General features: G+C 53.5%; 1 protein-coding gene across 2 annotated transcripts in view; it reads left to right on the top strand.

The window, feature by feature from the left end:
* LOC106585854 (MAP kinase-activated protein kinase 5) overlaps positions 1 to 14965 on the top strand; it is a 61270-nt gene that overhangs the window by 38609 nt on the left and 7696 nt on the right. The gene's annotated exons all lie outside the window — the stretch shown is intronic.

Below are 14965 nucleotides of genomic sequence, written 5' to 3'. Positions count from 1 at the left end.
CACACACACACACACACTTATAACAAGGTGAGCCACTACCCCCCCCTACACTTATAACAAGGTGAGCCACTACCCCCCCACACACACACACTTATAACAAGGTGAGCCACTACCCCCCCCCCTACACTTATAACAAGGTGAGCCACTACCCCCCCCACACACACACACACTTATAACAAGGTGAGCCACTACCCCCCCCCCCTACACTTATAACAAGGTGAGCCACTACCCCCCCTACACTTATAACAAGGTGAGCCACTACCCCCCCCTACACTTATAACAAGGTGAGCCGCTACCCCCCCCCCTACACTTATAACAAGGTGAGCCACTACCCCCCCTACACTTATAACAAGGTGAGCCACTACCCCCCCCCCTACACTTATAACAAGGTGAGCCATTACCCCCCCCCCCACACACACTTATAACAAGGTGAGCCACTACTCCCCCCCTACACTTATAACAAGGTGAGCCACTACCCCCCCCCACACTTATAACAAGGTGAGCCACTACCCCCCCCCCCTACACTTATAACAAGGTGAGCCACTACCCCCCCCCCTACACTTATAACAAGGTGAGCCACTACCCCCCCCCCTACACTTATAACAAGGTGAGCCACTACCCCCCCTACACTTATAACAAGGTGAGCCACTACCCCCCCCCCTACACTTATAACAAGGTGAGCCACTACACCCCCCTACACTTATAACAAGGTGAGCCACTACCCCCCCCTACACTTATAACAAGGTGAGCCACTACCCCCCCCTACACTTATAACAAGGTGAGCCACTACCCCCCCCTACACTTATAACAAGGTGAGCCACTACCCCCCCCTACACTTATAACAAGGTGAGCCACTACCCCCCCCCTACACTTATAACAAGGTGAGCCACTACCCCCCCCTACACTTATAACAAGGTGAGCCACTACCCCCCCCCCTACACTTATAACAAGGTGAGCCACTACCCCCCCCTACACTTATAACAAGGTGAGCCACTACCCCCCCCCACACTTATAACAAGGTGAGCCACTACCCCCCCCCCCTAGACTTATAACAAGGTGAGCCACTACCCCCCCCCACACTTATAACAAGGTGAGCCACTACCCCCCCTACACTTATAACAAGGTGAGCCACTACCCCCCCCTACACTTATAACAAGGTGAGCCACTACCCCCCCCTACACCTATAACAAGGTGAGCCACTACCCCCCCCCCTACACTTATAACAAGGTGAGCCACTACCCCCCCCACACACACACACACACTTATAACAAGGTGAGCCACTACCCCCCCCTACACTTATAACAAGGTGAGCTACTACCCCCCCCACACACACACACTTATAACAAGATGAGCCACTACCCCCCCCCCCCCTACACTTATAACAAGGTGAGCCACTACCCCCCCTACACTTATAACAAGGTGAGCCACTACCCCCCCACACACACACACACACACACACTTATAACAAGGTGAGCCACTACCCCCCCCCCTACACTTATAACAAGGTGAGCCACTACCCCCCCCCCACACACACACACACACACACTTATAATAAGGTGAGCCACTACCCCCCCCCCTACACTTATAACAAGGTGAGCCACTACCCCCCCCTACACTTATAACAAGGTGAGCCGCTACCCCCCCCTACACTTATAACAAGGTGAGCCACTACCCCCCCTACACTTATAACAAGGTGAGCCACTACCCCCCCCCCCCCTACACTTATAACAAGGTGAGCCATTACCCCCCCCCCCCACACACACTTATAACAAGGTGAGCCACTACTCCCCCCCCTACACTTATAACAAGTTGAGCCACTACCCCCCCCACACTTATAACAAGGTGAGCCACTACCCCCCCCTACACTTATAACAAGGTGAGCCACTACCCCCCCCTACACTTATAACAAGGTGAGCCACTACCCCCCCCCTACACTTATAACAAGGTGAGCCACTACCCCCCCCCCTACACTTATAACAAGGTGAGCCACTACACCCCCCTACACTTATAACAAGGTGAGCCACTACCCCCCCCTACACTTATAACAAGGTGAGCCACTACCCCCCCTACACTTATAACAAGGTGAGCCACTACCCCCCCCCACACACACACACACACTTATAACAAGGTGAGCCACTACCCCCCCCCTACACTTATAACAAGGTGAGCCACTACCCCCCCCCCCCACACTTATAACAAGGTGAGCCACTACCCCCCCCCTAGACTTATAACAAGGTGAGCCACTACCCCCCCCTACACTTATAACAAGGTGAGCCACTACCCCCCCCACACTTATAACAAGGTGAGCCACTACCCCCCCCCTAGACTTATAACAAGGTGAGCCACTACCCCCCCCCACACTTATAACAAGGTGAGCCACTACCCCCCCCCCTACACTTATAACAAGGTGAGCCACTACCCCCCCCCCACACTTATAACAAGGTGAGCCACTACCCCCCCTACACTTATAACAAGGTGAGCCACTACCCCCCCCCCTACACTTATAACAAGGTGAGCCACTACCCCCCCCTACACTTATAACAAGGTGAGCCACTACCCCCCCCTACACTTATAACAAGGTGAGCCACTACCCCCCCTACACTTATAACAAGGTGAGCCACTACCCCCCCACACACTTATAACAAGGTGAGCCACTACCCCCCCTACACTTATAACAAGGTGAGCCACTACCCCCCCCTACACTTATAACAAGGTGAGCCACTACCCCCCCCCCACACACACACACACTTATAACAAGGTGAGCCACTACCCCCCCCTACACTTATAACAAGGTGAGCCACTACCCCCCCCTACACTTATAACAAGGTGAGCCACTACCCCCCCCTACACTTATAACAAGGTGAGCCACTACCCCCCCCTACACTTATAACAAGGTGAGCCACTACCCCCCCCTACACACACTTATAACAAGGTGAGCCACTACCCCCCCCCCACACACACACTTATAACAAGGTGAGCCACTACCCCCCCCTACACTTATAACAAGGTGAGCCACTACCCCCCCCCCCCTACACTTATAACAAGGTGAGCCACTACCCCCCCCCCCCTACACTTATAACAAGGTGAGCCACTACCCCCCCCTACACTTATAACAAGGTGAGCCACTACCCCCCCTACACTTATAACAAGGTGAGCCACTACCCCCCCCCCCTACACTTATAACAAGGTGAGCCACTACCCCCCCCTACACTTATAACAAGGTGAGCCACTACCCCCCCCCCTACACTTATAACAAGGTGAGCCACTACCCCCCCCTACACTTATAACAAGGTGAGCCACTACCCCCCCCCACACACACACACTTATAACAAGGTGAGCCACTACCCCCCCTACACTTATAACAAGGTGAGCCACTTACCCCCCCCCTAACAAGGTGAGCCACTACCCCCCCCCTACACTTATAACAAGGTGAGCCACTACCCCCCCCCACAACACACACACTTATAACAAGGTGAGCCACTAACCCCCCCCCCTACACTTATAACAAGGTGAGCCACTACCCCCCCTACACTTATAACAAGGTGAGCCACTACCCCCCCTACACACGACACTACACACTTATAACAAGGTGAGCCACTACCCCCCCCCCTACACTTATAACAAGGTGAGCCACTACCCCCCCCCACACTTATAACAAGGTGAGCCACTATCCCCCCTACACTTATAACAAGGTGAGCCACTACCCCCCCCCTACACTTATAACAAGGTGAGCCACTACCCCCCCCCCTACACTTATAACAAGGTGAGCCACTACCCCCCCCCCCTACACTTATAACAAGGTGAGCCACTACCCCCCCCTACACTTATAACAAGGTGAGCCACTACCCCCCCCTACACTTATAACAAGGTGAGCCACTACCCCCCCCCACACACACACACACTTATAACAAGGTGAGCCACTACCCCCCCCCTACACTTATAACAAGGTGAGCCACTACCCCCCCCCCACACACACACACTTATAACAAGGTGAGCCACTACCCCCCCCCCTACACTTATAACAAGGTGAGCCACTACCCCCCCCCCCCACACACACCACACCCCCCCACACACACACACACTTATAACAAGGTGAGCCACTACCCCCCCCCCCTACACTTATAACAAGGTGAGCCACTACCCCCCCCCTACACTTATAACAAGGTGAGCCACTACCCCCCCCCCTACACTTATAACAAGGTGAGCCACTACCCCCCCCTACACTTATAACAAGGTGAGCCACTACCCCCCCCTACACTTATAACAAGGTGAGCCACTACCCCCCCCCCTACACTTATAACAAGGTGAGCACACCCCCCCACACTTATAACAAGGTGAGCCACTACCCCCCCCTACACTTATAACAAGGTGAGCCACTACCCCCCCCTACACTTATAACAAGGTGAGCCACTACCCCCCCCTACACTTATAACAAGGTGAGCCACTACCCCCCCCCCTACACTTATAACAAGGTGAGCCACTACCCCCCCCCTACACTTATAACAAGGTGAGCCACTACCCCCCCCCTACACTTATAACAAGGTGAGCCACTACCCCCCCCTACACTTATAACAAGGTGAGCCACTACCCCCCCCCACACTTATAACAAGGTGAGCCACTACCCCCCCCCTACACTTATAACAAGGTGAGCCACTACCCCCCCACACACACACACACACACACACACACTTATAACAAGGTGAGCCACTACCCCCCCCCCTACACTTATAACAAGGTGAGCCACTACCCCCCCCACACACACACACACACACACACACACTTATAATAAGGTGAGCCACTACCCCCCCCCCCTACACTTATAACAAGGTGAGCCACTACCCCCCCCCCTAGACTTATAACAAGGTGAGCCACTACCCCCCCCCTACACTTATAACAAGGTGAGCCACTACCCCCCCCACACTTATAACAAGGTGAGCCACTACCCCCCCCCTACACTTATAACAAGGTGAGCCACTACCCCCCCCACACACACACACACACACACACACACTTATAATAAGGTGAGCCACTACCCCCCCCCCCTACACTTATAACAAGGTGAGCCACTACCCCCCCCCCACACTTATAACAAGGTGAGCCACTACCCCCCCCCCTAGACTTATAACAAGGTGAGCCACTACCCCCCCCTACACTTATAACAAGGTGAGCCACAACCCCCCCCACACTTATAACAAGGTGAGCCACTACCCCCCCCCTAGACTTATAACAAGGTGAGCCACTACCCCCCCCCCTACACTTATAACAAGGTGAGCCACTACCCCCCCCCTACACTTATAACAAGGTGAGCCACTACACCCCCCTACACTTATAACAAGGTGAGCCACTACCCCCCCTACACTTATAACAAGGTGAGCCACTACCCCCCCACACACTTATAACAAGGTGAGCCACTACCCCCCCTACACTTATAACAAGGTGAGCCACTACCCCCCCCTACACTTATAACAAGGTGAGCCACTACCCCCCCCCCCCACACACACACACACTTATAACAAGGTGAGCCACTACCCCCCCTACACTTATAACAAGGTGAGCCACTACCCCCCCTACACTTATAACAAGGTGAGCCACTACCCCCCCTACACTTATAACAAGGTGAGCCACTACCCCCCCTACACTTATAACAAGGTGAGCCACTACCCCCCCCTACACTTATAACAAGGTGAGCCACTACCCCCCCCCCACACACACACTTATAACAAGGTGAGCCACTACCCCCCCCTACACTTATAACAAGGTGAGCCACTACCCCCCCCCCCTACACTTATAACAAGGTGAGCCACTACCCCCCCCCTACACTTATAACAAGGTGAGCCACTACCCCCCCCTACACTTATAACAAGGTGAGCCACTACCCCCCCCTACACTTATAACAAGGTGAGCCACTACCCCCCCCCCCCCCTACACTTATAACAAGGTGAGCCACTACCCCCCCCTACACTTATAACAAGGTGAGCCACTACCCCCCCCCTACACTTATAACAAGGTGAGCCACTACCCCCCCCCTACACTTATAACAAGGTGAGCCACTACCCCCCCCTACACTTATAACAAGGTGAGCCACTACCCCCCCTACACTTATAACAAGGTGAGCCACTATTCCCCCCCTACACTTATAACAAGGTGAGCCACTACCCCCCCCACACACACACACTTATAACAAGGTGAGCCACTACCCCCCCTACACTTATAACAAGGTGAGCCACTACCCCCCCCCCCCCTACACTTATAACAAGGTGAGCCACTACCCCCCCTACACTTATAACAAGGTGAGCCACTACCCCCCCCCCCCCCCCACACACACACACTTATAACAAGGTGAGCCACTACCCCCCCCTACACTTATAACAATGTGAGCCACTACCCACCCCCTACACCTATAACAAGGTGAGCCACTATCCCCCCCCCCTGCACTTATAACAAGGTGAGCCACTACCCCCCCCCTACACTTATAACAAGGTGAGCCACTATTCCCCCCCTACACTTATAACAAGGTGAGCCACTATTCCCCCCCTACACTTATAACAAGGTGAGCCACTACCCCCCCCCTACACTTATAACAAGGTGAGCCACTACCCCCCCCCTACACTTATAACAAGGTGAGCCACTACCCCCCCTACACTTATAACAAGGTGAGCCACTACCCCCCCCCCTACACTTATAACAAGGTGAGCCACTACCCCCCCCCCCTACACTTATAACAAGGTGAGCCACTACCCCCCCCCCTACACTTATAACAAGGTGAGCCACTACCCCCCCCCCTACACTTATAACAAGGTGAGCCACTACCCCCCCCCTACACTTATAACAAGGTGAGCCACTACCCCCCCCCTACACTTATAACAAGGTGAGCCACTACCCCCCCCCTACACTTATAACAAGGTGAGCCACTACCCCCCCCTACACTTATAACAAGGTGAGCCACTACCCCCCCCCCCCTACACTTATAACAAGGTGAGCCACTACCCCCCCCTACACTTATAACAAGGTGAGCCACTACCCCCCCCTACACACACACACTTATAACAAGGTGAGCCACTACCCCCCCTTACACTTATAACAAGGTGAGCCACTACCCCCCCCCCTACACTTATAACAAGGTGAGCCACTACCCCCCCCTTACACTTATAACAAGGTGAGCCACTACCCCCCCCTACACTTATAACAAGGTGAGCCACTACCCCCCCTACACTTATAACAAGGTGAGCCACTACCCCCCCCCCCTACACTTATAACAAGGTGAGCCACTACCCCCCCCCCCACACTTATAACAAGGTTAGCCACTACCCCCCCCCTACACTTATAACAAGGTGAGCCACTATCCCCCCCCCTACACTTATAACAAGGTGAGCCACTACCCCCCCCTACACTTATAACAAGGTGAGCCACTACCCCCCCCCACACACACACTCACACTTATAACAAGGTGAGCCACTACCCCCCCCTACACTTATAACAAGGTGAGCCACTACCCCCCCCCACACACACACACTTATAACAAGGTGAGCCACTACCCCCCCCCTACACTTATAACAAGGTGAGCCACTACCCCCGACCCCCCCTACACTTATAACAAGGTGAGCCACTACCCCCCCCACACACACACACACTTATAACAAGGTGAGCCACTACCCCCCCCCTACACTTATAACAAGGTGAGCCACTACCCCCCCCTACACTTATAACAAGGTGAGCCACTACCCCCCCCCCCCCCACACTTATAACAAGGTGAGCCACTACCCCCCCCCCTACACTTATAACAAGGTGAGCCACTACCCCCCCTACACTTATAACAAGGTGAGCCACTTACCCCCCACCCCCCACCCTACACTTATAACAAGGTGAGCCATTACCCCCCCCCCCCACACACACTTATAACAAGGTGAGCCACTACTCCCCCCCTACACTTATAACAAGGTGAGCCACTACCCCCCCCACACTTATAACAAGGTGAGCCACTACCCCCCCCCCCCTACACTTATAACAAGGTGAGCCACTACCCCCCCCCTACACTTATAACAAGGTGAGCCACTACCCCCCTACACTTATAACAAGGTGAGCCACTACCCCCCCCTACACTTATAACAAGGTGAGCCACTACCCCCCCCCCTACACTTATAACAAGGTGAGCCACTACACCCCCCTACACTTATAACAAGGTGAGCCACTACCCCCCCTACACTTATAACAAGGTGAGCCACTACCCCCCCTACACTTATAACAAGGTGAGCCACTACCCCCCCCTACACTTATAACAAGGTGAGCCACTACCCCCCCCTACACTTATAACAAGGTGAGCCACTACCCCCCCCCCCCACACACACACACACTTATAACAAGGTGAGCCACTACCCCCCCCTACACTTATAACAAGGTGAGCCACTACCCCCCCTACACTTATAACAAGGTGAGCCACTACCCCCCCCCCTACACTTATAACAAGGTGAGCCACTACCCCCCCCCTACACCTATAACAAGGTGAGCCACTACCCCCCCCCCCTACACTTATAACAAGGTGAGCCACTACCCCCCCCCCTACACTTATAACAAGGTGAGCCACTACCCCCCCCCCCTACACTTATAACAAGGTGAGCCACTACCCCCCCCCCTACACTTATAACAAGGTGAGCCACTACCCCCCCCTACACTTATAACAAGGTGAGCCACTACCCCCCCCCTACACTTATAACAAGGTGAGCCACTACCCCCCCCCCCCTACACTTATAACAAGGTGAGCCACTACCCCCCCCTACACTTATAACAAGGTGAGCCACTACCCCCCCCCTACACTTATAACAAGGTGAGCCACTACCCCCCCCACACACACACACACACTTATAACAAGGTGAGCCACTACCCCCCCCTACACTTATAACAAGGTGAGCTACTACCCCCCCCACACACACACACTTATAACAAGATGAGCCACTACCCCCCCCCCCCCCTACACTTATAACAAGGTGAGCCACTACCCCCCCTACACTTATAACAAGGTGAGCCACTACCCCCCCACACACACACACACTTATAACAAGGTGAGCCACTACCCCCCCCCCTACACTTATAACAAGGTGAGCCACTACCCCCCCCACACACACACACACACTTATAATAAGGTGAGCCACTACCCCCCCCCCCCTACACTTATAACAAGGTGAGCCACTACCCCCCCCCTACACTTATAACAAGGTGAGCCGCTACCCCCCCCTACACTTATAACAAGGTGAGCCACTACCCCCCCTACACTTATAACAAGGTGAGCCACTACCCCCCCCCCCTACACTTATAACAAGGTGAGCCATTACCCCCCCCCCCCACACACACTTATAACAAGGTGAGCCACTACTCCCCCCCCTACACTTATAACAAGTTGAGCCACTACCCCCCCCACACTTATAACAAGGTGAGCCACTACCCCCCCCCCTACACTTATAACAAGGTGAGCCACTACCCCCCCCCCTACACTTATAACAAGGTGAGCCACTACCCCCCCCCCTACACTTATAACAAGGTGAGCCACTACCCCCCCCTACACTTATAACAAGGTGAGCCACTACCCCCCCCCTACACTTATAACAAGGTGAGCCACTACACCCCCCTACACTTATAACAAGGTGAGCCACTATCCCCCCCCTACACTTATAACAAGGTGAGCCACTACCCCCCCCACACACTTATAACAAGGTGAGCCACTACCCCCCCCCTACACTTATAACAAGGTGAGCCACTACCCCCCCTACACTTATAACAAGGTGAGCCACTACCCCCCCCCACACACACACACACTTATAACAAGGTGAGCCACTACCCCCCCCCTACACTTATAACAAGGTGAGCCACTACCCCCCCCCCCCACACTTATAACAAGGTGAGCCACTACCCCCCCCCTAGACTTATAACAAGGTGAGCCACTACCCCCCCCCTAGACTTATAACAAGGTGAGCCACTACCCCCCCCCCTACACTTATAACAAGGTGAGCCACTACCCCCCCCACACTTATAACAAGGTGAGCCACTACCCCCCCCCCTAGACTTATAACAAGGTGAGCCACTACCCCCCCCCCCACACTTATAACAAGGTGAGCCACTACCCCCCCCCCCACACTTATAACAAGGTGAGCCACTACCCCCCCCCCCCACACTTATAACAAGGTGAGCCACTACCCCCCCCCCTACACTTATAACAAGGTGAGCCACTACCCCCCCCCTACACTTATAACAAGGTGAGCCACTACCCCCCCCCCTACACTTATAACAAGGTGAGCCACTACACCCCCCTACACTTATAACAAGGTGAGCCACTACCCCCCCTACACTTATAACAAGGTGAGCCACTACCCCCCCACACACTTATAACAAGGTGAGCCACTACCCCCCCTACACTTATAACAAGGTGAGCCACTACCCCCCCCTACACTTATAACAAGGTGAGCCACTACCCCCCCCCCCACACACACACACACTTATAACAAGGTGAGCCACTACCCCCCCCCCTACACTTATAACAAGGTGAGCCACTACCCCCCCCCTACACTTATAACAAGGTGAGCCACTAGCCCCCCCTACACTTATAACAAGGTGAGCCACTACCCCCCCCACACTTATAACAAGGTGAGCCACTACCCCCCCTACACTTATAACAAGGTGAGCCACTACCCCCCCTACACTTATAACAAGGTGAGCCACTACCCCCCCCTACACCTATAACAAGGTGAGCCACTACCCCCCCCCCCCCTACACTTATAACAAGGTGAGCCACTACCCCCCCCCCACACTTATAACAAGGTTAGCCACTACCCCCCCTACACTTATAACAAGGTGAGCCACTATCCCCCCCCTACACTTATAACAAGGTGAGCCACTACCCCCCCCTACACTTATAACAAGGTGAGCCACTACCCCCCCTACACTTATAACAAGGTGAGCCACTACCCCCCCCACACACACACACTTATAACAAGGTGAGCCACTACCCCCCCCCCCCCTACACTTATAACAAGGTGAGCCACTACCCCCCCCTACACTTATAACAAGGTGAGCCACTACCCCCCCCCCACACACACACACACACTTATAACAAGGTGAGCCACTACCCCCCCCCCCCCCCCACACACACACACACTTATAATAAGGTGAGCCACTACCCCCCCCCCTACACTTATAACAAGGTGAGCCACTACCCCCCCCTACACTTATAACAAGGTGAGCCGCTACCCCCCCCCTACACTTATAACAAGGTGAGCCACTACCCCCCCCTACACTTATAACAAGGTGAGCCACTACCCCCCCCTACACTTATAACAAGGTGAGCCATTACCCCCCCCCCCCCACACACACTTATAACAAGGTGAGCCACTACTCCCCCCCCCTACACTTATAACAAGGTGAGCCACTACCCCCCCCTACACTTATAACAAGGTGAGCCACTACCCCCCCCCCTACACTTATAACAAGGTGAGCCACTACCCCCCCCCCTACACTTATAACAAGGTGAGCCACTACCCCCCTACACTTATAACAAGGTGAGCCACTACCCCCCCCCCTACACTTATAACAAGGTGAGCCACTACCCCCCCCCCCCTACACTTATAACAAGGTGAGCCACTACACCCCCCTACACTTATAACAAGGTGAGCCACTATCCCCCCCCTACACTTATAACAAGGTGAGCCACTACCCCCCCTACACTTATAACAAGGTGAGCCACTACCCCCCCTACACTTATAACAAGGTGAGCCACTACCCCCCCCCCCCCCCCCCCACACACACACACACTTATAACAAGGTGAGCCACTACCCCCCCCCTACACTTATAACAAGGTGAGCCACTACCCCCCCCCCCCTACACTTATAACAAGGTGAGCCACTACCCCCCCCCCCCCTACACTTATAACAAGGTGAGCCACTACCCCCCCCTACACTTATAACAAGGTGAGCCACTACCCCCCCCCCTACACTTATAACAAGGTGAGCCACTACCCCCCCCCACACTTATAACAAGGTGAGCCACTACCCCCCCCCCCACACTTATAACAAGGTGAGCCACTACCCCCCCCCCCCACACTTATAACAAGGTGAGCCACTACCCCCCCCCCTAGACTTATAACAAGGTGAGCCACTACCCCCCTCCACACTTATAACAAGGTGAGCCACTACCCCCCCCCACACTTATAACAAGGTGAGCCACTACCCCCCCCCCCTACACTTATAACAAGGTGAGCCACTACCCCCCCCCCTACACTTATAACAAGGTGAGCCACTACCCCCCCCCTACACTTATAACAAGGTGAGCCACTACCCCCCCCCCTACACTTATAACAAGGTGAGCCACTACCCCCCCTACACTTATAACAAGGTGAGCCACTACCCCCCCCCCCCTACACACACACACTTATAACAAGGTGAGCCACTACACCCCCCCCTACACTTATAACAAGGTGAGCCACTACCCCCCCCCCTACACTTATAACAAGGTGAGCCACTATCCCCCCCCCCCACACACTTATAACAAGGTGCCCCCCGCCCATTCTTCTCAAGCTCTGTCAGGTTGGATGTGGAGCGTTGCTGCACAGCTATTTTCAGGTCTTTTTAGAGATGTTAGATCGGGTTTAAGTCCAGGCTCTGGCTGGGCCACTCAAGGACATTGAGATTGTTCCGAAGCCACTCCTGCGTTGTCTTGGCTGTGTGCTTAGGGTCGTTGTTCTGTTGGAAGGACATCATGGATCTCTCTGTACTTGGCGCCATTCATCAAACCCTCAATCCTGATTAGTCTCCCAGTCCCTGCCGCTGAAAAACAATCAATCAATCAAATGTATTTATAAAGCCCTTTTTACATCAGCCGATGTCACAAAGTGTTATACAGAAAGCCAGCCTAAAACCCCAAACAGAAAGCAACGCAGATGTAGAAGCACGGCGGTTAGGAAAAACTCCCTAGGAAAGCAGGAACCTAGGAAGAAACCAAACTCTGAGGGGAGGCCAGTCCTCTTCTGGCTGTGTCTGGTGGGGATCATAACACATTTTTTACATTTTAGTCATTTAGCAGACGCTCTTATCCAGAGCGACTTACAGTAGTGAATGCATTTTTTTTGTACTGACCCCCCGTGGGAATCGAACCCACAATCCTGGCGTTGCACACACCATGCTGGTGTTGCAAACACCATGCTCTACCAACTGAGCCACAGGGATGCATGGCCAAGATGTTCAAACATTCATATATGACTAGCTGGGTCAAATAATAATAATCAGTGGTTTGGAGAGTGTGCAACAGGTCAGCACCTCAGGAGTAAATGTCAGTTGGCTTTTCATAGCCGATCAATCGGAGTTAGACAGCAGGTGCGGTAGAGAGAGCAAGTTGCAAACAGCAGGTTCGGGACAAGGTAGCACGCCCGGTGAACACGTCAAGGTTCCATAGCCGCAAGCAGAACAGTTGAAACTGGAGTAGCAGTACGACCAGGTGGACTGGGGACAGCAAGTAGTCATCAGGCCAGGTAGTCCTGAGGCATGGTCCTAGGGCTCAAGTCCTCAGAGAGAAAGAAAGAATTAGAGGGGGCATACTTAAAATTCACATAGGACACCGGATAAGACAGGAGAAATACTCCAGATATACAGACTGACCCTAGCCCCCTGACACACAAACTATTGCAGCATAAATACTGGAGGCTGAGACAGGAGGGGTCGAGACACTGTCCTCGTCCGACGATACCCCCGGACAGGGCCAACCAGGCAGGATATAACCCTACCCACTTTGCCAAAGCACAGCCGCCACACCACTAGATGATATCTTCAACCACCAACTACTCCGAGATAAGGCCGAGTATAGCCCACGAAGATCTCCCCCACGGCACGAACCCGAGGGGGGCGCCATACCCGGACAGGAAGATCACGTCAGTGACTCAACCCACTCAAGTGACGCAGGGTTGGGGATGGAAGAGCACCAGTGACTCAGCTCCTGTAATAAGGTTAGAGGCAGAGAGGAACCGGCCAGGCAGAGACGGCAAGGGTGGTTTGTTGCTCCAGTGCCTCTCCGTTCACCTTCACACCCCTGGGCCAGACTACACTCAATCATAGGACCTACTGAAGAGATGAGTCTTCAATAAAGACTTAAAGGTCAAGACCGAGTTTGCGTCTCTCACATGGATAGGCAGACCATTCCATAAAAATTGAGCTCTATAGGAGAAAGCTGTTTGCATAGAAATTCTAGGGACAATGAGCCCTGCGTCTTGTCACCGTAGGGTAGGTATGTACGGCAGGACCAAATGGGGAAGAGGGGTAGGAGCAAGCCCATGTAATGCTTTGTAGTAAAACCTTAATCAGCCCTAGTTTTGCTTCACTGTAGGGATGGCGCCACCATGCTTCACCGTAGGGACCTGAGAATGTTGTTTATCATGGTCTGGGAGTCCTTTCGGTGTCTTTTGGATAACTCCAAGCGTGCTGTCATGTGCTTTTTACTGAGGAGTGGCTTCTGTCTGGCCACTCTACCATTAAGGCCTGATTAGTGGTGTGCTGCAGATATGGTTGACCTTCTGGGAGGTTCTCCGCAGAGGCACTTGGTGACCATCGGGTTCTTGGCCACCTCCCTGACCAAGGCCCTTCTCCCTCGATTGCCCAGTTTGGCCTGGCGGCCAGCTCTAGGAAGAGTCTTGGTGGTTCCAAACTTCTTCCATTTAGGAATAATGGAGTCCACTGTGTTCTTGGAACTTCAATGTTGCAGAAATGTTTTGGTACCTTTCCACAGATGTGCTTCGACACAATCCTGTCTGGAGCTCTTCGGCCAATTCCTTCGACCTCATGGCTTGGTTTTTGCTCTGACATGTCTGTCAACAGTGGGAGCTTATATAGACAGGTGTGTGCCATTCCAAATCATGTCCAATCAATTGAATTTACCACAGGTGGACTCCAAGTTGTAGAAACATCAAGGCTGATCAAAGGAAACAGGATGCGCCTG

This window comes from Salmo salar, chromosome 24 (assembly GCF_965601325.2).
Source record: "Salmo salar chromosome 24, fSalSal1, whole genome shotgun sequence".
Lineage (NCBI taxonomy): Eukaryota > Metazoa > Chordata > Actinopteri > Salmoniformes > Salmonidae > Salmo > Salmo salar.
Note: the sequence above shows the minus strand (reverse complement) of the source record. Positions and strands in the feature narration are given on the sequence as shown.